At 34.6% G+C, this 24,859-nt stretch overlaps 27 non-coding genes across 27 annotated transcripts; all 27 read left to right on the plus strand.

The window, feature by feature from the left end:
* The first annotated feature begins 241 nt into the window (after positions 1–241).
* Positions 242–324, plus strand: TRNAS-GCU (transfer RNA serine (anticodon GCU)). The gene has a single exon. It is a non-coding gene; the product is annotated as a tRNA-Ser (tRNA).
* A 757-nt stretch (positions 325–1,081) lies between these two features.
* TRNAS-GCU (transfer RNA serine (anticodon GCU)) lies at positions 1,082–1,163 on the plus strand. Its single transcript has one exon. It is a non-coding gene; the product is annotated as a tRNA-Ser (tRNA).
* A 754-nt stretch (positions 1,164–1,917) lies between these two features.
* TRNAS-ACU (transfer RNA serine (anticodon ACU)) lies at positions 1,918–1,999 on the plus strand. The gene has a single exon. It is a non-coding gene; the product is annotated as a tRNA-Ser (tRNA).
* A 748-nt stretch (positions 2,000–2,747) lies between these two features.
* On the plus strand, positions 2,748–2,829 carry TRNAS-GCU (transfer RNA serine (anticodon GCU)). Its single transcript has one exon. It is a non-coding gene; the product is annotated as a tRNA-Ser (tRNA).
* A 772-nt stretch (positions 2,830–3,601) lies between these two features.
* Positions 3,602–3,684, plus strand: TRNAS-GCU (transfer RNA serine (anticodon GCU)). Its single transcript has one exon. It is a non-coding gene; the product is annotated as a tRNA-Ser (tRNA).
* Positions 3,685–5,249: 1,565 nt separating this feature from the next.
* TRNAS-GCU (transfer RNA serine (anticodon GCU)) lies at positions 5,250–5,331 on the plus strand. Its single transcript has one exon. It is a non-coding gene; the product is annotated as a tRNA-Ser (tRNA).
* A 747-nt stretch (positions 5,332–6,078) lies between these two features.
* On the plus strand, positions 6,079–6,160 carry TRNAS-GCU (transfer RNA serine (anticodon GCU)). Its single transcript has one exon. It is a non-coding gene; the product is annotated as a tRNA-Ser (tRNA).
* Positions 6,161–6,916: 756 nt separating this feature from the next.
* Positions 6,917–6,998, plus strand: TRNAS-GCU (transfer RNA serine (anticodon GCU)). Its single transcript has one exon. It is a non-coding gene; the product is annotated as a tRNA-Ser (tRNA).
* A 766-nt stretch (positions 6,999–7,764) lies between these two features.
* Positions 7,765–7,846, plus strand: TRNAS-GCU (transfer RNA serine (anticodon GCU)). The gene has a single exon. It is a non-coding gene; the product is annotated as a tRNA-Ser (tRNA).
* Positions 7,847–8,579: 733 nt separating this feature from the next.
* TRNAS-GCU (transfer RNA serine (anticodon GCU)) lies at positions 8,580–8,662 on the plus strand. The gene has a single exon. It is a non-coding gene; the product is annotated as a tRNA-Ser (tRNA).
* Positions 8,663–9,434: 772 nt separating this feature from the next.
* TRNAS-GCU (transfer RNA serine (anticodon GCU)) lies at positions 9,435–9,517 on the plus strand. The gene has a single exon. It is a non-coding gene; the product is annotated as a tRNA-Ser (tRNA).
* A 757-nt stretch (positions 9,518–10,274) lies between these two features.
* TRNAS-GCU (transfer RNA serine (anticodon GCU)) lies at positions 10,275–10,356 on the plus strand. The gene has a single exon. It is a non-coding gene; the product is annotated as a tRNA-Ser (tRNA).
* A 767-nt stretch (positions 10,357–11,123) lies between these two features.
* On the plus strand, positions 11,124–11,205 carry TRNAS-ACU (transfer RNA serine (anticodon ACU)). Its single transcript has one exon. It is a non-coding gene; the product is annotated as a tRNA-Ser (tRNA).
* A 748-nt stretch (positions 11,206–11,953) lies between these two features.
* TRNAS-GCU (transfer RNA serine (anticodon GCU)) lies at positions 11,954–12,035 on the plus strand. The gene has a single exon. It is a non-coding gene; the product is annotated as a tRNA-Ser (tRNA).
* Positions 12,036–12,807: 772 nt separating this feature from the next.
* TRNAS-GCU (transfer RNA serine (anticodon GCU)) lies at positions 12,808–12,890 on the plus strand. Its single transcript has one exon. It is a non-coding gene; the product is annotated as a tRNA-Ser (tRNA).
* A 1,565-nt stretch (positions 12,891–14,455) lies between these two features.
* TRNAS-GCU (transfer RNA serine (anticodon GCU)) lies at positions 14,456–14,537 on the plus strand. Its single transcript has one exon. It is a non-coding gene; the product is annotated as a tRNA-Ser (tRNA).
* Positions 14,538–15,284: 747 nt separating this feature from the next.
* TRNAS-GCU (transfer RNA serine (anticodon GCU)) lies at positions 15,285–15,366 on the plus strand. The gene has a single exon. It is a non-coding gene; the product is annotated as a tRNA-Ser (tRNA).
* A 756-nt stretch (positions 15,367–16,122) lies between these two features.
* TRNAS-GCU (transfer RNA serine (anticodon GCU)) lies at positions 16,123–16,204 on the plus strand. The gene has a single exon. It is a non-coding gene; the product is annotated as a tRNA-Ser (tRNA).
* A 766-nt stretch (positions 16,205–16,970) lies between these two features.
* Positions 16,971–17,052, plus strand: TRNAS-GCU (transfer RNA serine (anticodon GCU)). The gene has a single exon. It is a non-coding gene; the product is annotated as a tRNA-Ser (tRNA).
* A 733-nt stretch (positions 17,053–17,785) lies between these two features.
* TRNAS-GCU (transfer RNA serine (anticodon GCU)) lies at positions 17,786–17,868 on the plus strand. Its single transcript has one exon. It is a non-coding gene; the product is annotated as a tRNA-Ser (tRNA).
* Positions 17,869–18,635: 767 nt separating this feature from the next.
* On the plus strand, positions 18,636–18,717 carry TRNAS-GCU (transfer RNA serine (anticodon GCU)). Its single transcript has one exon. It is a non-coding gene; the product is annotated as a tRNA-Ser (tRNA).
* Positions 18,718–19,484: 767 nt separating this feature from the next.
* TRNAS-GCU (transfer RNA serine (anticodon GCU)) lies at positions 19,485–19,566 on the plus strand. The gene has a single exon. It is a non-coding gene; the product is annotated as a tRNA-Ser (tRNA).
* Positions 19,567–20,314: 748 nt separating this feature from the next.
* On the plus strand, positions 20,315–20,396 carry TRNAS-GCU (transfer RNA serine (anticodon GCU)). The gene has a single exon. It is a non-coding gene; the product is annotated as a tRNA-Ser (tRNA).
* A 766-nt stretch (positions 20,397–21,162) lies between these two features.
* TRNAS-GCU (transfer RNA serine (anticodon GCU)) lies at positions 21,163–21,244 on the plus strand. Its single transcript has one exon. It is a non-coding gene; the product is annotated as a tRNA-Ser (tRNA).
* A 766-nt stretch (positions 21,245–22,010) lies between these two features.
* Positions 22,011–22,092, plus strand: TRNAS-GCU (transfer RNA serine (anticodon GCU)). The gene has a single exon. It is a non-coding gene; the product is annotated as a tRNA-Ser (tRNA).
* Positions 22,093–23,707: 1,615 nt separating this feature from the next.
* Positions 23,708–23,789, plus strand: TRNAS-GCU (transfer RNA serine (anticodon GCU)). Its single transcript has one exon. It is a non-coding gene; the product is annotated as a tRNA-Ser (tRNA).
* A 767-nt stretch (positions 23,790–24,556) lies between these two features.
* Positions 24,557–24,638, plus strand: TRNAS-GCU (transfer RNA serine (anticodon GCU)). Its single transcript has one exon. It is a non-coding gene; the product is annotated as a tRNA-Ser (tRNA).
* The last annotated feature ends 221 nt before the right edge of the window (positions 24,639–24,859 follow it).

Raw genomic sequence — 24,859 nt, forward strand, 5'->3', positions numbered from 1 at the left:
AAGGTCATGTTATTGGCCAGAAGTATTAAAAATCATTTTTGTTTGTGAGGTGGATGATGGTGGATTTGTTCACAAGTATCGGTTAAAATTAAATAAATGTTCCTAAAGCCAAGGATGGTTGAAAGTCGACTTACTATCTAGCTCGTGATTGTGAAAATGACACAATCTACAAGAACATAAAGAATTGACTTTGAAGTATAACAAGTGGTGTTGGAAATTTTGCAAGACTGCATACCAGTGAGGTGAGGTGGCCGAGTGGCTTAGGTGATGGACTGCTAATCCATTGTGCTCTGCACGCATGGGTTCGAAATCCCATCCTTGTCGTCACAATGCTATTTAGGTAGAAGAGGCATTTTTACAAATACTGCTTCATAAACCAGCAAGTGAAGCTGACACAAAAATGGCAAGTCAAATCAAGAAGTCTACTTTAAGATGGTAAACATGAGCAAGTGTCTTGATATTTGAACATGCATCGTCAATACTACTATCTTGAATTTGTTTGGCAAATGCTTTATTTCCCCATGATGGTGGATTAACTCACAAGTATAGGTTAAAATAATTTATGTTTAGATAATTAAAGTCTATGACATTTCTTGGGCTTTATTAAACTGATATGGGGTGCAGTTAAAATTTTTTAAAGCAGAGCCCTTAATATAGGTTAAACCTTATTCCTGCATAATTTTCTTGTTTACATTACAGTGACAGCAAACTCTAAATGGTGATGTTTGTAATATTTGCAGAGATTTGAAATTACTGTAACTCATGTAACATAGTCTGTCACCTCATTAAAGACAAGCATAGAACACATTTAGTGAAAATTAATACATTACTTTTACAGAGAAGGTCATGTTATTGGCCAGAAGTATTAAAAATCATTTTTGTTTGTGAGGTGGATGATGGTGGATTTGTTCACAAGTATCGGTTAAAATTAAATAAATGTTCCTAAAGCCAAGGATGGTTGAAAGTCGACTTACTATCTAGCTCGTGATTGTGAAAATGACACAATCTACAAGAACATAAAGAATTGACTTTGAAGTATAACAAGTGGTGTTGGAAATTTTGCCAGACCGCATACCAGTGAGACGAGGTGGCCGAGTGGTTAAGGTGATGGACTGCTAATCCATTGTGTTCTGCACGCATGGATTCAAATCCCATCCTTGTTGTCACAATGCTCTTTAGGTAGAAGAGGCATTTTTACAAATACTGCTTCATAAACCAGCAAGTGAAGCTGACACAAAAATGGCCAAAATCAAGAAGTCTACTTTAAGATGGTAAACATGAGCAAGTGTCTTGATATTTGAACATGCATTGTCAATACTACTATCTTGAATTTGTTTGGCAAATGCTTTATTTCCCCATGATGGTGGAATAACTCACAAGTATAGGTTAAAATAATTTATGTTTAGATAATTAAAGTCTATGACATTTCTTGGGCTTTATTAAACTGATATGGGGTGCAGTTAAATTTTTTTACAGCAGAGCCCTTAATATAGGTTAAACCTTATTCCTGCATAATTTTCTTGTTTACATTACAGTGACAGCAAACTCTAAATGGTGATGTTTGTAATATTTGCAGAGATTTGAAATTACTGTAACTCATGTAACATAGTCTGTCACTTCCTTAAAGACAAGCATAGAACACATTTAGTGAAAATTAATACATTACTTTTACAGAGAAGGTCATGTTATTGGCCAGAAGTATTAAAAATCATTTTTGTTTGTGAAGTGGATGATGGTGGATTTGTTCACAAGTATCGGTTAAAATTAAATAAATGTTCCTAAAGCCAAGGATGGTTGAAAGTCGACTTACTATCAAGCTGGCAATTGTGAAAATGACACAATCTACAAGAACATAAAGAATTGACTTTGAAGTATAACTAGTGGTGTTGGAATGTTTACCAGATTGCATACCAGTGAGACGAGGTGGCCGAGTGGTTAAGGCGAAGGACTACTAATCCATTGTGCTCTGCACGCATGGGTTCAAATCCCATCCTCGTCGTCACAATGCTTTTTAGGTAGAAGAGGCATTTTTACAAATACTGCTACTGACACACAAATGGCCAAAACAAACAAGTCAAATCAAGAAGTCTACTTTAAGATGGTAAACATGAGCAAGTGTCTTGATATTTGAACATGCAATGTCAATACTACTATCTAGAATTTATTTTGCAAATGCTTTATCCCCCATGATGGTGGATTAGCTCACAAGTATAGGTTAAAATGATTTATGTTTAGATAATTTAAAGTCTATGACATTTCTTGGGCTTTGTTAAACTGATATGGGATGCAGTTAAAACATTTTTACAGCAGAGCCCTTAATATAGGTTAAACCTTATTCCTGCATAATTTTCTTGTTTACATTACAGTGACAGCAAACTCTAAATGGTGATGTTTGTAATATTTGCAGAGATTTGAAATTACTGTAACTCATGTAACATAGTCTGTCACTTCAATAAAGACAAGCATAGAACACATTTAGTGAAAATTAATACATTACTTTACAGAGAAGGTCATGTTATTGGCCAGAAGTTTTAAAAATCATTTTTGTTTGTGAAGTGGATGATGGTGGATTTGTTCACAAGTATCGGTTAAAATTAAATAAATGTTCCTAAAGCCAAGGATGGTTGAAAGTCGACTTACTATCAAGCTGGTGATTGTGAAAATGACACAATCTACAAGAACATAAAGAATTGACTTTGAAGTATAACAAGTGGTGTTGGAAATTTTGCCAGACTGCATACCAGTGAGACGAGGTGGCCGAGTGGTTAAGGCGATGGACTGCTAATCCATTGTGCTCTGCACGCATGGGTTCAAATCCCATCTTTGTCGTCACAATGCTCTTTAGGTAGAAGAGGCATTTTTACAAATACTGCTTCATAAACCAGCAAGTGAAGCTGACACAAAAATGGCCAAAATAAACAAGTCAAATCAAGAAGTCTACTTTAAGATGGTAAACATGAGCAAGTGTCTTGATATTTGAACATGCATTGTCAATACTAATATCTTGAATTTGTTTGGCAAATGCTTTATTTCCCCATGATGGTGGATTAACTCACAAGTGTAGGTTAAAATAATTTATGTTTAGATAATTAAAGTCTATGACATTTCTTGGGCTTTGTTAAACTGATATGGGGTGCAGTTAAAAAATTTTACAGCAGAGAAAAGCCCTTAATATAGGTTAAACCTTATTCCTGCATAATTTTCTTGTTTACATTACAGTGACAGCAAACTCTAAATGGTGATGTTTGTAATATTTGCAGAGATTTGAAATTACTGTAACTCATGTAACATAGTCTGTCACTTCCTTAAAGACAAGCATAGAACACATTTAGTGAAAATTAATACATTATTTTTACAGAGAAGGTCATGTTATTGGCCAGAAGTATTAAAAATCATTTTTGTTTGTGAGGTGGATGATGGTGGATTTGTTCACAAGTATCGGTTAAAATTAAATAAATGTTCCTAAAGCCAAGGATGGTTGAAAGTCGACTTACTATCTAGCTCGTGATTGTGAAAATGACACAATCTACAAGAACATAAAGAATTGACTTTGAAGTATAACAAGTGGTGTTGGAAATTTTGCAAGATTGCATACCAGTGAGGTGAGGTGGCCGAGTGGTTAAGGTGATGGACTGCTAATCCATTGTGCTCTGCACGCATGGGTTCGAAATCCCATCCTTGTCGTCACAATGCTATTTAGGTAGAAGAGGCATTTTTACAAATACTGCTTCATAAACCAGCAAGTGAAGCTGACACAAAAATGGCAAGTCAAATCAAGAAGTCTACTTTAAGATGGTAAACATGAGCAAGTGTCTTGATATTTGAACATGCATCGTCAATACTACTATCTTGAATTTGTTTGGCAAATGCTTTATTTCCCCATGATGGTGGATTAACTCACAAGTATAGGTTAAAATAATTTATGTTTAGATAATTAAAGTCTATGACATTTCTTGGGCTTTATTAAACTGATATGGGGTGCAGTTAAAATTTTTTAAAGCAGAGCCCTTAATATAGGTTAAACCTTATTCCTGCATAATTTTCTTGTTTACATTACAGTGACAGCAAACTCTAAATGGTGATGTTTGTAATATTTGCTGAGATTTGAAATTACTGTAACTCATGTAACATAGTCTGTCACCTCATTAAAGACAAGCATAGAACACATTTAGTGAAAATTAATACATTACTTTTACAGAGAAGGTCATGTTATTGGCCAGAAGTATTAAAAATCATTTTTGTTTGTGAGGTGGATGATGGTGAATTTGTTCACAAGTTTCGGTTAAAATTAAATAAATGCTCCTAAAGCCAAGGATGGTTGAAAGTCGACTTGCTTTCAAGCTCGTGATTGTGAAAATGACACAATCTACAAGAACATAAAGAATTGACTTTGAAGTATAACAAGTGGTGTTGGAAAGTTTGCCAGATTGCATACCAGTGAGACGAGGTGGCCGAGTGGTTAAGGCGATGGACTGCTAATCCGTTGTGCTCAACCTCGTCGTCACAATGCTTTTTAGGTAGAAGAGGCATTTTTACAAATACTGCTACTGACACACAAATGGCCAAAATAAACAAGTCAAATCAAGAAGTCTACTTTAAGATGGTAAACATGAGCAAGTGTCTTGATATTTGAACATGCAATGTCAATACTACTATCTAGAATTTATTTTGCAAATGCTTTATTCCCCATGATGGTGGATTAGCTCACAAGTATAGGTTAAAATTATTTATGTTTAGATAATTAAAGTCTATGACATTTCTTGGGCTTTGTTAAACTGATATGGGATGCAATTAATTTTTTTTTACAGCAGAGCCCTTAATATAGGTTAAACCTTATTCCTGCATAATTTTCTTGTTTACATTACAGTGACAGCAAACTCTAAATGGTGATGTTTGTAATATTTGCAGCGATTTGAAATTACTGTAACTCATGTAACATAGTCTGTCACTTCATTAAAGACAAGCATAGAACACATTTAGTGAAAATTAATACATTACTTTTACAGAGAAGGTCATGTTATTGGCCAGAAGTATTCAAAATCATTTTTGTTTGGGAGGTGGGTGATGGTGGATTTGTTCACAAGTTTTGGTTAAAATTAAATAAATGTTCCTAAAGCCAAGGATGGTTGAAAGTCGACTTGCTATCAAGCTCGTGATTGTGAAAATGACACAATCTACAAGAACATAAAGAATTGACTTTGAAGTATAACTAGTGGTGTTGGAATGTTTGCCAGATTGCATACCAGTGAGACGAGGTGGCCGAGTGGTTAAGGCGATGGACTGCTAATCCATTGTGCTCTGAACGCATGGGTTCAAATCCCATCCTTGTCGTCACAATGCTTTTTAGGTAGAAGAGGCATTTTTACAAATACTGCTACTGACACACAAATGGCCAAAATAAACAAGTCAAATCAAGAAGTCTACTTTAAGATGGTAAACATGAGCAAGTGTCTTGATATTTGAACATGCAATGTCAATACTACTACCTAGAATTTATTTTGCAAATGCTTTATTCCCCATGATGGTGGATTAGCTCACAAGTATAGGTTAAAATGATTTATGTTTAGATAATTAAAGTCTATGACATTTCTTGGGCTTTGTTAAACTGATATGGGATGCAGTTAAAAAATTTTTACAGCAGAGCCCTTAATATAGGTTAAACCTTATTCCTGCATAATTTTCTTGTTTACATTACAGTGACAGCAAACCCTAATGGTGATGTTTGTAATATTTGCTGAGATTTGAAATTACTGTAACTCAAGTAACATAGTCTGTCACCTCATTAAAGACAAGCATAGAACACATTTAGTGAAAATTAATACATTACTTTTACAGAGAAGGTCATGTTATTGGCCAGAAGTATTAAAAATCATTTTTGTTTGTGAGGTGGGTGATGGTGGATTTGTTCACAAGTTTCGGTTAAAATTAAATAAATGTTCCTAAAGCCAAGGATGGTTGAAAGTCGACTTGCTTTCAAGCTCGTGATTGTGAAAATGACACAATCTACAAGAACATAAAGAATTGACTTTGAAGTATAACAAGTGGTGTTGGAAATTTTGCCAAATTGCATACCAGTGAGACGAGGTGGCCGAGTGGTTAAGGCGATGGACTGCTAATCCATTGTGCTCTGCACGCATGGGTTCAAATCCCATCCTTGTCGTCACAATGCTCTTTCGGTAGAAGAGGCATTTTTACAAATACTGCATCATAAACCAGCAAGTGAAGCTGACACAAAAATGGCAAGTCAAATCAAGAAGTCTACTTTAAGATGGTAAACATGAGCAAGTGTCTTGATATTTGAACATGCATTGTCAATACTACTATCTTGAACTTGTTTGGCAAATGCTTTATTTCCCCATGATGGTGGATTAACTCACAAGTATAGGTTAAAATAATTTATGTTAGATAATTAAAGTCTATGACATTTCTTGGGCTTTATTAAACTGATATGGGGTGCAGTTAAAAATTTTTACAGCAGAGCCCTTAATATAGGTTAAACCTTTTTCCTGCATAATTTTCTTGTTTACATTACAGTGACAGCAAACTCTAAATGGTAATGTTTGTAATATTTGCTGAGATTTGAAATTACTGTAACTCATGTAACATAGTCTGTCACCTCATTAAAGACAAGCATAGAACACATTTAGTGAAAATTAATACATTACTTTTACAGAGAAGGTCATGTTATTGGCCAGAAGTATTAAAAATCATTTTTGTTTGTGAAGTGGATGATGGTGGATTTGTTCAAAAGTATCGGTTAAAATTAAATAAATGTTCCTAAAGCCAAGGATGGTTGAAAGTCGACTTACTATCAAGCTGGTGATTGTGAAAATGACACAATCTACAAGAACATAAAGAATTGACTTTGAAGTATAACAAGTGGTGTTGGAAATTTTGCCAGACTGCATACCAGTGAGATGAGGAGGCTGAGTGGTTAAGGCGATGGACTGCTAATCCATTGTGCTCTGCACGCATGGGTTCAAATCCCATCCTTGTCGTCACAATGCTCTTTAGGTAGAAGAGGCATTTTTACAAATACTGCTTCATAAACCAGCAAGTGAAGCTGACACAAAAATGGCCAAAATAAACAAGTCAAATCAAGAAGTTTACTTTAAGATTGTAAACATGAGCAAGTGTCTTGATATTTGAACATGCATTGTCAATACTAATATCTTGAATTTGTTTGGCAAATGCTTTTTTTCCCCATGATGGTGGATTAACTCACAGTGTAGGTTAAAATAATTATTGTTTAGATAATTAAAGTCTATGACATTTCTTAGGCTTTATTAAACTGATATAGGGTGCAGTTAAAGTTTTTTACAGCAGAGCCCTTAATATAGGTTAAACCTTATTCCTGCATAATTTTCTTGTTTACATTACAGTGACAGCAAACTCTAAATGGTGATGTTTGTAATATTTGCAGAGATTTGAAATTACTGTAACTCATGTAACATAGTCTGTCACCTCATTAAAGACAAGCATAGAACACATTTAGTGAAAATTAATACATTACTTTTACAGAGAAGGTCATGTTATTGGCCAGAAGTATTAAAAATCATTTTTGTTTGTGAGGTGGATGATGGTGAATTTGTTCACAAGTTTCGGTTAAAATTAAATAAATGTTCCTAAAGCCAAGGATGGTTGAAAGTCGACTTACTATCAAGCTGGTGATTGTGAAAATGACACAATCTACAAGAACATAAAGAATTGACTTTGAAGTATAACAAGTGGTGTTGGAAATTTTGCCAGACTGCATACCAGTGAGACGAGGTGGCCGAGTGGTTAAGGCGATGGACTGCTAATCCATTGTGCTCTGCACGCATGGGTTCAAATCCCATCTTTGTCGTCACAATGCTTTTTAGGTAGAAGAGGCATTTTTACAAATGGCCAAAATAAACAAGTCAAATCAAGAAGTCTACTTTAAGATGGTAAACATGAGCAAGTGTCTTGATATTTGAACATGCATTGTCAATACTAATATCTTGAATTTGTTTGGCAAATGCTTTATTTCCCCATGATGGTGGATTAACTCACAAGTGTAGGTTAAAATAATTTATGTTTAGATAATTAAAGTCTATGACATTTCTTGGGCTTTGTTAAACTGATATGGGGTGCAGTTAAAAAATTTTACAGCAGAGAAAAGCCCTTAATATAGGTTAAACCTTATTCCTGCATAATTTTCTTGTTTACATTACAGTGACAGCAAACTCTAAATGGTGATGTTTGTAATATTTGCAGAGATTTGAAATTACTGTAACTCATGTAACATAGTCTGTCACTTCCTTAAAGACAAGCATAGAACACATTTAGTGAAAATTAATACATTATTTTTACAGAGAAGGTCATGTTATTGGCCAGAAGTATTAAAAATCATTTTTGTTTGTGAGGTGGATGATGGTGGATTTGTTCACAAGTATCGGTTAAAATTAAATAAATGTTCTTAAAGCCAAGGATGGTTGAAAGTCGACTTACTATCTAGCTCGTGATTGTGAAAATGACACAATCTACAAGAACATAAAGAATTGACTTTGAAGTATAACAAGTGGTGTTGGAAATTTTGCTAGACTGCATACCAGTGAGACGAGGTGGCCGAGTGGTTAAGGCGATGGACTGCTAATCCATTGTGCTCTGCACGCATGGGTTCGAAATCCCATCCTTGTCGTCACAATGCTATTTAGGTAGAAGAGGCATTTTTACAAATACTGCTTCATAAACCAGCAAGTGAAGCTGACACAAAAATGGCCAAAATAAACAAGTCAAATCAAGAAGTCTACTTTAAGATGGTAAACATGAGCAAGTGTCTTGATATTTGAACATGCATTGTCAATACTAATATCTTGAATTTGTTTGGCAAATGCTTTATTTCCCCATGATGGTGGATTAATTTACAAGTGTAGGTTAAAATAATTTATGTTTAGATAATTAAAGTCTATGACATTTCTTGGGCTTTGTTAAACTGATATGGGGTGCAGTTAAAAAATTTTACAGCAGAGAAAAGCCCTTAATATAGGTTAAACCTTATTCCTGCATAATTTTCTTGTTTACATTACAGTGACAGCAAACTCTAAATGGTGATGTTTGTAATATTTGCAGAGATTTTAAATTACTGTAACTCATGTAACATAGTCTGTCACTTCCTTAAAGACAAGCATAGAACACATTTAGTGAAAATTAATACATTATTTTTACAGAGAAGGTCATGTTATTGGCCAGAAGTATTAAAAATCATTTTTGTTTGTGAGGTGGATGATGGTGGATTTGTTCACAAGTATCGGTTAAAATTAAATAAATGTTCCTAAAGCCAAGGATGGTTGAAAGTCGACTTACTATCTAGCTCGTGATTGTGAAAATGACACAATCTACAAGAACATAAAGAATTGACTTTGAAGTATAACAAGTGGTGTTGGAAATTTTGCAAGACTGCATACCAGTGAGGTGAGGTGGCCGAGTGGCTTAGGTGATGGACTGCTAATCCATTGTGCTCTGCACGCATGGGTTCGAAATCCCATCCTTGTCGTCACAATGCTATTTAGGTAGAAGAGGCATTTTTACAAATACTGCTTCATAAACCAGCAAGTGAAGCTGACACAAAAATGGCAAGTCAAATCAAGAAGTCTACTTTAAGATGGTAAACATGAGCAAGTGTCTTGATATTTGAACATGCATCGTCAATACTACTATCTTGAATTTGTTTGGCAAATGCTTTATTTCCCCATGATGGTGGATTAACTCACAAGTATAGGTTAAAATAATTTATGTTTAGATAATTAAAGTCTATGACATTTCTTGGGCTTTATTAAACTGATATGGGGTGCAGTTAAAATTTTTTAAAGCAGAGCCCTTAATATAGGTTAAACCTTATTCCTGCATAATTTTCTTGTTTACATTACAGTGACAGCAAACTCTAAATGGTGATGTTTGTAATATTTGCAGAGATTTGAAATTACTGTAACTCATGTAACATAGTCTGTCACCTCATTAAAGACAAGCATAGAACACATTTAGTGAAAATTAATACATTACTTTTACAGAGAAGGTCATGTTATTGGCCAGAAGTATTAAAAATCATTTTTGTTTGTGAGGTGGATGATGGTGGATTTGTTCACAAGTATCGGTTAAAATTAAATAAATGTTCCTAAAGCCAAGGATGGTTGAAAGTCGACTTACTATCTAGCTCATGATTGTGAAAATGACACAATCTACAAGAACATAAAGAATTGACTTTGAAGTATAACAAGTGGTGTTGGAAATTTTGCCAGACCGCATACCAGTGAGACGAGGTGGCCGAGTGGTTAAGGTGATGGACTGCTAATCCATTGTGTTCTGCACGCATGGATTCAAATCCCATCCTTGTTGTCACAATGCTCTTTAGGTAGAAGAGGCATTTTTACAAATACTGCTTCATAAACCAGCAAGTGAAGCTGACACAAAAATGGCCAAAATAAACAAGTCAAATCAAGAAGTCTACTTTAAGATGGTAAACATGAGCAAGTGTCTTGATATTTGAACATGCATTGTCAATACTACTATCTTGAATTTGTTTGGCAAATGCTTTATTTCCCCATGATGGTGGAATAACTCACAAGTATAGGTTAAAATAATTTATGTTTAGATAATTAAAGTCTATGACATTTCTTGGGCTTTATTAAACTGATATGGGGTGCAGTTAAATTTTTTTACAGCAGAGCCCTTAATATAGGTTAAACCTTATTCCTGCATAATTTTCTTGTTTACATTACAGTGACAGCAAACTCTAAATGGTGATGTTTGTAATATTTGCAGAGATTTGAAATTACTGTAACTCATGTAACATAGTCTGTCACTTCCTTAAAGACAAGCATAGAACACATTTAGTGAAAATTAATACATTACTTTTACAGAGAAGGTCATGTTATTGGCCAGAAGTATTAAAAATCATTTTTGTTTGTGAAGTGGATGATGGTGGATTTGTTCACAAGTATCGGTTAAAATTAAATAAATGTTCCTAAAGCCAAGGATGGTTGAAAGTCGACTTACTATCAAGCTGGCAATTGTGAAAATGACACAATCTACAAGAACATAAAGAATTGACTTTGAAGTATAACTAGTGGTGTTGGAATGTTTACCAGATTGCATACCAGTGAGACGAGGTGGCCGAGTGGTTAAGGCGAAGGACTACTAATCCATTGTGCTCTGCACGCATGGGTTCATATCCCATCCTCGTCGTCACAATGCTTTTTAGGTAGAAGAGGCATTTTTACAAATACTGCTACTGACACACAAATGGCCAAAACAAACAAGTCAAATCAAGAAGTCTACTTTAAGATGGTAAACATGAGCAAGTGTCTTGATATTTGAACATGCAATGTCAATACTACTATCTAGAATTTATTTTGCAAATGCTTTATCCCCCATGATGGTGGATTAGCTCACAAGTATAGGTTAAAATGATTTATGTTTAGATAATTTAAAGTCTATGACATTTCTTGGGCTTTGTTAAACTGATATGGGATGCAGTTAAAACATTTTTACAGCAGAGCCCTTAATATAGGTTAAACCTTATTCCTGCATAATTTTCTTGTTTACATTACAGTGACAGCAAACTCTAAATGGTGATGTTTGTAATATTTGCAGAGATTTGAAATTACTGTAACTCATGTAACATAGTCTGTCACTTCAATAAAGACAAGCATAGAACACATTTAGTGAAAATTAATACATTACTTTACAGAGAAGGTCATGTTATTGGCCAGAAGTTTTAAAAATCATTTTTGTTTGTGAAGTGGATGATGGTGGATTTGTTCACAAGTATCGGTTAAAATTAAATAAATGTTCCTAAAGCCAAGGATGGTTGAAAGTCGACTTACTATCAAGCTGGTGATTGTGAAAATGACACAATCTACAAGAACATAAAGAATTGACTTTGAAGTATAACAAGTGGTGTTGGAAATTTTGCCAGACTGCATACCAGTGAGACGAGGTGGCCGAGTGGTTAAGGCGATGGACTGCTAATCCATTGTGCTCTGCACGCATGGGTTCAAATCCCATCTTTGTCGTCACAATGCTCTTTAGGTAGAAGAGGCATTTTTACAAATACTGCTTCATAAACCAGCAAGTGAAGCTGACACAAAAATGGCCAAAATAAACAAGTCAAATCAAGAAGTCTACTTTAAGATGGTAAACATGAGCAAGTGTCTTGATATTTGAACATGCATTGTCAATACTAATATCTTGAATTTGTTTGGCAAATGCTTTATTTCCCCATGATGGTGGATTAACTCACAAGTGTAGGTTAAAATAATTTATGTTTAGATAATTAAAGTCTATGACATTTCTTGGGCTTTGTTAAACTGATATGGGGTGCAGTTAAAAAATTTTACAGCAGAGAAAAGCCCTTAATATAGGTTAAACCTTATTCCTGCATAATTTTCTTGTTTACATTACAGTGACAGCAAACTCTAAATGGTGATGTTTGTAATATTTGCAGAGATTTGAAATTACTGTAACTCATGTAACATAGTCTGTCACTTCCTTAAAGACAAGCATAGAACACATTTAGTGAAAATTAATACATTATTTTTACAGAGAAGGTCATGTTATTGGCCAGAAGTATTAAAAATCATTTTTGTTTGTGAGGTGGATGATGGTGGATTTGTTCACAAGTATCGGTTAAAATTAAATAAATGTTCCTAAAGCCAAGGATGGTTGAAAGTCGACTTACTATCTAGCTCGTGATTGTGAAAATGACACAATCTACAAGAACATAAAGAATTGACTTTGAAGTATAACAAGTGGTGTTGGAAATTTTGCAAGATTGCATACCAGTGAGGTGAGGTGGCCGAGTGGTTAAGGTGATGGACTGCTAATCCATTGTGCTCTGCACGCATGGGTTCGAAATCCCATCCTTGTCGTCACAATGCTATTTAGGTAGAAGAGGCATTTTTACAAATACTGCTTCATAAACCAGCAAGTGAAGCTGACACAAAAATGGCAAGTCAAATCAAGAAGTCTACTTTAAGATGGTAAACATGAGCAAGTGTCTTGATATTTGAACATGCATCGTCAATACTACTATCTTGAATTTGTTTGGCAAATGCTTTATTTCCCCATGATGGTGGATTAACTCACAAGTATAGGTTAAAATAATTTATGTTTAGATAATTAAAGTCTATGACATTTCTTGGGCTTTATTAAACTGATATGGGGTGCAGTTAAAAATTTTTAAAGCAGAGCCCTTAATATAGGTTAAACCTTATTCCTGCATAATTTTCTTGTTTACATTACAGTGACAGCAAACTCTAAATGGTGATGTTTGTAATATTTGCTGAGATTTGAAATTACTGTAACTCATGTAACATAGTCTGTCACCTCATTAAAGACAAGCATAGAACACATTTAGTGAAAATTAATACATTACTTTTACAGAGAAGGTCATGTTATTGGCCAGAAGTATTAAAAATCATTTTTGTTTGTGAGGTGGATGATGGTGAATTTGTTCACAAGTTTCGGTTAAAATTAAATAAATGCTCCTAAAGCCAAGGATGGTTGAAAGTCGACTTGCTTTCAAGCTCGTGATTGTGAAAATGACACAATCTACAAGAACATAAAGAATTGACTTTGAAGTATAACAAGTGGTGTTGGAAAGTTTGCCATATTGCATACCAGTGAGACGAGGTGGCCGAGTGGTTAAGGCGATGGACTGCTAATCCGTTGTGCTCAACCTCGTCGTCACAATGCTTTTTAGGTAGAAGAGGCATTTTTACAAATACTGCTACTGACACACAAATGGCCAAAATAAACAAGTCAAATCAAGAAGTCTACTTTAAGATGGTAAACATGAGCAAGTGTCTTGATATTTGAACATGCAATGTCAATACTACTATCTAGAATTTATTTTGCAAATGCTTTATTCCCCATGATGGTGGATTAGCTCACAAGTATAGGTTAAAATTATTTATGTTTAGATAATTAAAGTCTATGACATTTCTTGGGCTTTGTTAAACTGATATGGGATGCAATTAATTTTTTTTTACAGCAGAGCCCTTAATATAGGTTAAACCTTATTCCTGCATAATTTTCTTGTTTACATTACAGTGACAGCAAACTCTAAATGGTGATGTTTGTAATATTTGCAGCGATTTGAAATTACTGTAACTCATGTAACATAGTCTGTCACTTCATTAAAGACAAGCATAGAACACATTTAGTGAAAATTAATACATTACTTTTACAGAGAAGGTCATGTTATTGGCCAGAAGTATTCAAAATCATTTTTGTTTGGGAGGTGGGTGATGGTGGATTTGTTCACAAGTTTTGGTTAAAATTAAATAAATGTTCCTAAAGCCAAGGATGGTTGAAAGTCGACTTGCTATCAAGCTCGTGATTGTGAAAATGACACAATCTACAAGAACATAAAGAATTGACTTTGAAGTATAACTAGTGGTGTTGGAATGTTTGCCAGATTGCATACCAGTGAGACGAGGTGGCCGAGTGGTTAAGGCGATGGACTGCTAATCCATTGTGCTCTGAACGCATGGGTTCAAATCCCATCCTTGTCGTCACAATGCTTTTTAGGTAGAAGAGGCATTTTTACAAATACTGCTACTGACACACAAATGGCCAAAATAAACAAGTCAAATCAAGAAGTCTACTTTAAGATGGTAAACATGAGCAAGTGTCTTGATATTTGAACATGCAATGTCAATACTACTACCTAGAATTTATTTTGCAAATGCTTTATTCCCCATGATTGTGGATTAGCTCACAAGTATAGGTTAAAATGATTTATGTTTAGATAATTAAAGTCTATGACATTTCTTGGGCTTTGTTAAACTGATATGGGATGCAGTTAAAAAATTTTTACAGCAGAGCCCTTAATATAGGTTAAACCTTATTCCTGCATAATTTTCTTGTTTACATTACAGTGACAGCAAACCCTAATGGTGATGTTTGTAATATTTGCTGAGATTTGAAATTACTGTAACTCAAGTAACATAGTCTGTCACCTCATTAAAGACAAGCATAGAACACATTTAGTGAAAATTAATACATTACTTTTACAGAGAAGGTCATGTTATTGGCCAGAAGTATTAAAAATCATTTTTGTTTGTGAGGTGGGTGATGGTGGATTTGTTCACAAGTTTCGGTTAAAATTAAATAAATGTTCCTAAAGCCAAGGATGGTTGAAAGTCGACTTGCTTTCAAGCTCGTGATTGTGAAAATGACACAATCTACAAGAACATAAAGAATTGACTTTGAAGTATAACAAGTGGTGTTGGAAATTTTGCCAAATTGCATACCAGTGAGACGAGGTGGCCGAGTGGTTAAGGCGATGGACTGCTAATCCATTGTGCTCTGCACGCATGGGTTCAAATCCCATCCTTGTCGTCACAATGCTCTTTCGGTAGAAGAGGCATTTTTACAAATACTGCATCATAAACCAGCAAGTGAAGCTGACACAAAAATGGCAAGTCAAATCAAGAAGTCTACTTTAAGATGGTAAACATGAGCAAGTGTCTTGATATTTGAACATGCATTGTCAATACTACTATCTTGAACTTGTTTGGCAAATGCTTTATTTCCCCATGATGGTGGATTAACTCACAAGTATAGGTTAAAATAATTTATGTTAGATAATTAAAGTCTATGACATTTCTTGGGCTTTATTAAACTGATATGGGGTGCAGTTAAAAATTTTTACAGCAGAGCCCTTAATATAGGTTAAACCTTTTTCCTGCATAATTTTCTTGTTTACATTACAGTGACAGCAAACTCTAAATGGTAATGTTTGTAATATTTGCTGAGATTTGAAATGACTGTAACTCATGTAACATAGTCTGTCACCTCATTAAAGACAAGCATAGAACACATTTAGTGAAAATTAATACATTACTTTTACAGAGAAGGTCATGTTATTGGCCAGAAGTATTAAAAATCATTTTTGTTTGTGAAGTGGATGATGGTGGATTTGTTCAAAAGTATCGGTTAAAATTAAATAAATGTTCCTAAAGCCAAGGATGGTTGAAAGTCGACTTACTATCAAGCTGGTGATTGTGAAAATGACACAATCTACAAGAACATAAAGAATTGACTTTGAAGTATAACAAGTCGTGTTGGAAATTTTGCCAGACTGCATACCAGTGAGACGAGGAGGCTGAGTGGTTAAGGCGATGGACTGCTAATCCATTGTGCTCTGCACGCATGGGTTCAAATCCCATCCTTGTCGTCACAATGCTCTTTAGGTAGAAGAGGCATTTTTACAAATACTGCTTCATAAACCAGCAAGTGAAGCTGACACAAAAATGGCCAAAATAAACAAGTCAAATCAAGAAGTTTACTTTAAGATTGTAAACATGAGCAAGTGTCTTGATATTTGAACATGCATTGTCAATACTAATATCTTGAATTTGTTTGGCAAATGCTTTTTTTCCCCATGATGGTGGATTAACTCACAGTGTAGGTTAAAATAATTATTGTTTAGATAATTAAAGTCTATGACATTTCTTAGGCTTTATTAAACTGATATAGGGTGCAGTTAAAGTTTTTTACAGCAGAGCCCTTAATATAGGTTAAACCTTATTCCTGCATAATTTTCTTGTTTACATTACAGTGACAGCAAACTCTAAATGGTGATGTTTGTAATATTTGCAGAGATTTGAAATTACTGTAACTCATGTAACATAGTCTGTCACCTCATTAAAGACAAGCATAGAACACATTTAGTGAAAATTAATACATTACTTTTACAGAGAAGGTCATGTTATTGGCCAGAAGTATTAAAAATCATTTTTGTTTGTGAGGTGGATGATGGTGAATTTGTTCACAAGTTTCGGTTAAAATTAAATAAATGTTCCTAAAGCCAAGGATGGTTGAAAGTCGACTTACTATCAAGCTGGTGATTGTGAAAATGACACAATCTACAAGAACATAAAGAATTGACTTTGAAGTATAACAAGTGGTGTTGGAAATTTTGCCAGACTGCATACCAGTGAGACGAGGTGGCCGAGTGGTTAAGGCGATGGACTGCTAATCCATTGTGCTCTGCACGCATGGGTTCAAATCCCATCTTTGTCGTCACAATGCTTTTTAGGTAGAAGAGGCATTTTTACAAATGGCCAAAATAAACAAGTCAAATCAAGAAGTCTACTTTAAGATGGTAAACATGAGCAAGTGTCTTGATATTTGAACATGCATTGTCAATACTAATATCTTGAATTTGTTTGGCAAATGCTTTATTTCCCCATGATGGTGGATTAACTCACAAGTGTAGGTTAAAATAATTTATGTTTAGATAATTAAAGTCTATGACATTTCTTGGGCTTTGTTAAACTGATATGGGGTGCAGTTAAAAAATTTTACAGCAGAGAAAAGCCCTTAATATAGGTTAAACCTTATTCCTGCATAATTTTCTTGTTTACATTACAGTGACAGCAAACTCTAAATGGTGATGTTTGTAATATTTGCAGAGATTTGAAATTACTGTAACTCATGTAACATAGTCTGTCACTTCCTTAAAGACAAGCATAGAACACATTTAGTGAAAATTAATACATTATTTTTACAGAGAAGGTCATGTTATTGGCCAGAAGTATTAAAAATCATTTTTGTTTGTGAGGTGGATGATGGTGGATTTGTTCACAAGTATCGGTTAAAATTAAATAAATGTTCTTAAAGCCAAGGATGGTTGAAAGTCGACTTACTATCTAGCACGTGATTGTGAAAATGACACAATCTACAAGAACATAAAGAATTGACTTTGAAGTATAACAAGTGGTGTTGGAAATTTTGCTAGACTGCATACCAGTGAGACGAGGTGGCCGAGTGGTTAAGGCGATGGACTGCTAATCCATTGTGCTCTGCACGCATGGGTTCGAAATCCCATCCTTGTCGTCACAATGCTATTTAGGTAGAAGAGGCATTTTTACAAATACTGCTTCATAAACCAGCAAGTGAAGCTGACACAAAAATGGCCAAAATAAACAAGTCAAATCAAGAAGTCTACTTTAAGATGGTAAACATGAGCAAGTGTCTTGATATTTGAACATGCATCGTCAATACTACTATCTTGAATTTGTTTGGCAAATGCTTTATTTCCCCATGATGGTGGATTAACTCACAAGTATAGGTTAAAATAATTTATGTTTAGATAATTAAAGTCTATGACATTTCTTGGGCTTTATTAAACTGATATGGGGTGCAGTTAAAATTTTTTAAAGCAGAGCCCTTAATATAGGTTAAACCTTATTCCTGCATAATTTTCTTGTTTACATTACAGTGACAGCAAACTCTAAATGGTGATGTTTGTAATATTTGCTGAGATTTGAAATTACTGTAACTCATGTAACATAGTCTGTCACCTCATTAAAGACAAGCATAGAACACATTTAGTGAAAATTAATACATTACTTTTACAGAGAAGGTCATGTTATTGGCCAGAAGTATTAAAAATCATTTTTGTTTGTGAGGTGGATGATGGTGAATTTGTTCACAAGTTTCGGTTAAAATTAAATAAATGCTCCTAAAGCCAAGGATGGTTGAAAGTCGACTTGCTTTCAAGCTCGTGATTGTGAAAATGACACAATCTACAAGAACATAAAGAATTGACTTTGAAGTATAACAAGTGGTGTTGGAAAGTTTGCCAGATTGCATACCAGTGAGACGAGGTGGCCGAGTGGTTAAGGCGATGGACTGCTAATCCATTGTGCTCTGCACGCATTGGTTCAAATCCCATCCTCGTCATCACAATGCTCTTTCGGTAGAAGAGGCATTTTTACAAATACTGCATCATAAACCAGCCAGTGAAGCTGACACAAAAATGGCCAAAATAAACAAGTCAAATCAAGAAGTCTACTTTAAGATGGTAAACATGAGCAAGTGTCTTGATATTTGAACATGCATTGTCAATACTACTATATTGAATTTGTTTGGCAAATGCTTTATTTCCCCGCGATGGTGGATTAACTCACAAGTATAGGTTAAAATAATTTATGTTTAGATAATTAAAGTCTATGACATTTCTTGGGCTTTATTAAACTGATATGGGGTGCAGTTAAATTTTTTTACAGCAGAGCCCTTAATATAGGTTAAACCTTATTCCTGCATAATTTTCTTGTTTACATTACAGTGACAGCAAACTCTAAATGGTGATGTTTGTAATATTTGCAGAGATTTGAAATTACTGTAACTCATGTAACATAGTCTGTCACTTCATTAAAGACAAGCATAGAACACATTTAGTGAAAATTAATACATTACTTTTACAGAGAAGGTCATTTTATTGGCCAGAAGTATTAAAAATCATTTTTGTTTGTGAGGTGGGTGATGGTGGATTTGTTCACAAGTTTCGGTTAAAATTAAATAAATGTTCCTAAAGCCAAGGATGGTTGAAAGTCGACTTGCTATCAAGCTCGTGATTGTGAAAATGACACAATCTACAAGAACATAAAGAATTGACTTTGAAGTATAACTAGTGGTGTTGGAATGTTTGCCAGATTGCACACCAGTGAGACGAGGTGGCCGAGTGGTTAAGGCGATGGACTGCTAATCCATTGTGCTCTGCACGCATGGGTTCAAATCCCATCCTTGTCGTCACAATGCTTTTTAGGTAGAAGAGGCATTTTTACAAATACTGCTACTGACACACAAATGGCCAAAATAAACAAGTCAAATCAAGAAGTCTACTTTAAGATGGTAAACATGAGCAAGTGTCTTGATATTTGAACATGCAATGTCAATACTACTACCTAGAATTTATTTTGCAAATGCTTTATTCCCCATGATGGTGGATTAGCTCACAAGTATAGGTTAAAATGATTTATGTTTAGATAATTAAAGTCTATGACATTTCTTGGGCTTTGTTAAACTGATATGGGATGCAGTTAAAAAAATTTTACAGCAGAGCCCTTAATATAGGTTAAACCTTATTCCTGCATAATTTTCTTGTTTACATTACAGTGACAGCAAACTCTAAATGGTGATGTTTGTAATATTTGCTGAGATTTGAAATTACTGTAACTCATGTAACATAGTCTGTCACCTCATTAAAGACAAGCATAGAACACATTTAGTGAAAATTAATACATTACTTTTACAGAGAAGGTCATGTTATTGGCCAGAAGTATTAAAAATCATTTTTGTTTGTGAGGTGGGTGATGGTGGATTTGTTCACAAGTTTTGGTTAAAATTAAATAAATGTTCCTAAAGCCAAGGATAGTTGAAAGTCGACTTGCTTTCAAGCTCGTGATTGTGAAAATGACACAATCTACAAGAACATAAAGAATTGACTTTGAAGTATAACAAGTGGTGTTGGAAATTTTGCCAGATTGCATACCAGTGAGACGAGGTGGCCGAGTGGTTAAGGCGATGGACTGCTAATCCATTGTGCTCTGCACGCATGGGTTCAAATCCCATCCTTGTCGTCACAATGCTCTTTCGGTAGAAGAGGCATTTTTACAAATACTGCATCATAAACCAGCAAGTGAAGCTGACACAAAAATGGCCAAAATAAACAAGTCAAATCAAGAAGTCTACTTTAAGATGGTAAACATGAGCAAGTGTCTTGATATTTGAACATGCATTGTCAATACTACTATCTTGAACTTGTTTGGCAAATGCTTTATTTCCCCATGATGGTGGATTAACTCACAAGTATAGGTTAAAATAATTTATGTTAGATAATTAAAGTCTATGACATTTCTTGGGCTTTATTAAACTGATATGGGGTGCAGTTAAAAATTTTTACAGCAGAGCCCTTAATATAGGTTAAACCTTATTCCTGCATAATTTTCTTGTTTACATTACAGTGACAGCAAACTCTAAATGGTGATGTTTGTAATATTTGCTGAGATTTGAAATTACTGTAACTCATGTAACATAGTCTGTCACCTCATTAAAAACAAGCATAGAACACATTTAGTGAAAATTAATACATTACTTTTACAGAGAAGGTCATGTTATTGGCCAGAAGTATTAAAAATCATTTTTGTTTGTGAAGTGGATGATGGTGGATTTGTTCACAAGTATCGGTTAAAATTAAATAAATGTTCCTAAAGCCAAGGATGGTTGAAAGTCGACTTACTATCAAGCTGGTGATTGTGAAAATGACACAATCTACAAGAACATAAAGAATTGACTTTGAAGTATAACAAGTGGTGTTGGAAATTTTGCCAGACTGCATACCAGTGAGACGAGGAGGCCGAGTGGTTAAGGCGATGGACTGCTAATCCATTGTGCTCTGCACGCATGGGTTCAAATCCCATCCTTGTCGTCACAATGCTCTTTAGGTAGAAGAGGCATTTTTACAAATACTGCTTCATAAACCAGCAAGTGAAGCTGACACAAAAATGGCCAAAATAAACAAGTCAAATCAAGAAGTTTACTTTAAGATTGTAAACATGAGCAAGTGTCTTGATATTTGAACATGCATTGTCAATACTAATATCTTGAATTTGTTTGGCAAATGCTTTATTTCCCCATGATGGTGGATTAACTCACAGTGTAGGTTAAAATAATTTATGTTTAGATAATTAAAGTCTATGACATTTCTTGGGCTTTATTAAACTGATATGGGGTGCAGTTAAAGTTTTTTACAGCAGAGCCCTTAATATAGGTTAAACCTTATTCCTGCATAATTTTCTTGTTTACATTACAGTGACAGCAAACTCTAAATGGTGATGTTTGTAATATTTGCAGAGATTTGAAATTACTGTAACTCATGTAACATAGTCTGTCACCTCATTAAAGACAAGCATAGAACACATTTAGTGAAAATTAATACACTACTTTTACAGAGAAGGTCATGTTATTGGCCAGAAGTATTAAAAATCATTTTTGTTTGTGAGGTGGATGATGGTGAATTTGTTCACAAGTTTCGGTTAAAATTAAATAAATGTTCCTAAAGCCAAGGATGGTTGAAAGTCGACTTGCTATCAAGCTGGCGATTGTGAAAATGACACAATCTACAAGAACATAAAGAATTGACTTTGAAGTATAACTAGTGGTGTTGGAATGTTTGCCAGATTGCATACCAGTGAGACGAGGTGGCCGAGTGGTTAAGGCGATGGACTGCTAATCCATTGTGCTCTGCACGCATAGGTTCAAATCCCATCCTCGTCGTCACACTGCTCTTTCGGTAGAAGAGGCGTTTTTACAAATACTGCATCATAAACCAGCAAGTGAAGCTGACACAAAAATGGCCAAAATAAACAAGTCAAATCAAGAAGTCTACTTTAAGATGGTAAACATGAGCAAGTGTCTTGATATTTGAACATGCATTGTCAATACTACTATCTTGAATTTGTTTGGCAAATGCTTTATTTCCCCATGATGGTGGATTAACTCACAAGTATAGGTTAAAATAATTTATGTTAGATAATAAAAGTCTATGACATTTCTTGGGCTTTATTAATCTGATATGGGGTGCAGTTAAAATTTTTTACAGCAGAGCCCTTAATATAGGTTAAACCTTATTCCTGCATAATTTTCTTGTTTACATTACAGTGACAGCCAACTCTAAATGGTGATGTTTGTAATATTTGCAGAGATTTGAAATTACTGTAGCTCATGTAACATAGTCTGTCACTTCATTAAAGACAAGCATAGAACACATTTAGTGAAAATTAATACATTACTTTTACAGAGAAGGTCATGTTATTGGCCAGAAGTATTAAAAATCATTTTTGTTTGTGAAGTGGATGATGGTGGATTTGTTCACAAGTATCGGTTAAAATTAAATAAATGTTCCTAATACCAAGGATGGTTGAAAGTCGACTTACTATCAAGCTGGTGATTGTGAAAATGACACAATCTACAAGAACATAAAGAATTGACTTTGAAGTATAACAAGTGGTGTTGGAAATTTTGCCAGACTGCATACCAGTGAAACGAGGTGGCCGAGTGGTTAAGGCGATGGACTGCTAATCTATTGTGCTCTGCCCGCAATGGTTCAAATCCCATCCTTGTTGTCACAATGCTCTTTAGGTAGAAGATGCATTTTTACAAATACTGCTTCATAAACCAGCAAGTGAAGCTGACACAAAAATGGCCAAAATAAACAAGTCAAATCAAGAAGTCTACTTTAAGATGGTAAACATGAGCAAGTGTCTTGATATTTGAACATGCATTGTCAATACTACTATCTTGAATTTGTTTGGCAAATGCTTTATTTCCCCATGATGGTGGATTAACTCACAAGTATAGGTTAAAATAATTTATGTTTAGATAATTAAAGTCTATGACATTTCTTGGGCTTTATTAAACTGATATGGGGTGCAGTTAAAATTTTTTACAGCAGAGCCCTTAATATAGGTTAAACCTTATTCCTGCATAATTTTCTTGTTTACATTACAGTGACAGCAAACTCTAAATGGTGATGTTTGTAATATTTGCAGAGATTTGAAATTACTGTAACTCATGTAACATAGTCTGTCACTTCCTTAAAGACAAGCATAGAACACATTTAGTGAAAATTAATACATTACTTTTACAGAGAAGGTCATGTTATTGGCCAGAAGTATTAAAAATCATTTTTGTTTGTGAGGTGGATGATGGTGGATTTGTTCACAAGTATCGGTTAAAATTAAATAAATGTTCCTAAAGCCAAGGATGGTTGAAAGTCGACTTACTATCTAGCTCGTGATTGTGAAAATGACACAATCTACAAGAACATAAAGAATTGACTTTGAAGTATAACAAGTGGTGTTGGAAATTTTGCCAGACCACATACCAGTGAGACGTGGTGGCCGAGTGTTTAAGGCGATGGACTGCTAATCCATTGTGTTCTGCACGCATGGGTTCAAATCCCATCCTTGTCGTCACAATGCTCTTTAGGTAGAAGAGGCATTTTTACAAATACTGCTTCATAAACCAGCAAGTGAAGCTGACACAAAAATGGCCAAAATAAACAAGTCAAATCAAGAAGTCTACTTTAAGATGGTAAACATGAGCAAGTGTCTTGATATTTGAACATGCATTGTCAATACTACTATCTTGAATTTGTTTGGCAAATGCTTTATTTCCCCATGATGGTGGATTAACTCACAAGTATAGGTTAAAATAATTTATGTTTAGATAATTAAAGTCTATGACATTTCTTGGGCTTTATTAAACTGATATGGGGTGCAGTTAAATTTTTTTACAGCAGAGCCCTTAATATAGGTTAAACCTTATTCCTGCATAATTTTCTTGTTTACATTACAGTGACAGCAAACTCTAAATGGTGATGTTTGTAATATTTGCAGAGATTTGAAATTACTGTAACTCATGTAACATAGTCTGTCACTTCATTAAAGACAAGCATAGAACACATTTAGTGAAAATTAATACATTACTTTTACAGAGAAGGTCATGTTATTGGCCAGAAGTATTAAAAATCATTTTTGTTTGTGAAGTGGATGATGGTGGATTTGTTCACAAGTATCGGTTAAAATTAAATAAATGTTCCTAAAGCAAAGGATGGTTGAAAGTCGACTTACTATCAAGCTGGCAATTGTGAAAATGACACAATCTACAAGAACATAAAGAATTGACTTTGAAGTATAACAAGTGGTGTTGGAATGTTTGCCAGATCGCATACCAGTGAGACGAGGTGGCCGAGTGGTTAAGGCGATGGACTGCTAATCCATTGTGCTCTGCACGCATGGGTTCAAATCCCATCCTCGTCGTCACAATGCTTTTTAGGTAGAAGAGGCATTTTTACAAATACTGCTACTGACACACAAATGGCCAAAACAAACAGGTCAAATCAAGAAGTCTACTTTAAGATGGTAAACATGAGCAAGTGTCTTGATATTTGAACATGCAATGTCAATACTACTATCTAGAATTTATTTTGCAAATGCTTTATCCCCCATGATGGTGGATTAGCTCACAAGTATAGGTTAAA

The sequence above is a fragment of the Pseudophryne corroboree genome, chromosome 11 (genome assembly GCF_028390025.1).
Source record: "Pseudophryne corroboree isolate aPseCor3 chromosome 11, aPseCor3.hap2, whole genome shotgun sequence".
NCBI lineage: Eukaryota > Metazoa > Chordata > Amphibia > Anura > Myobatrachidae > Pseudophryne > Pseudophryne corroboree.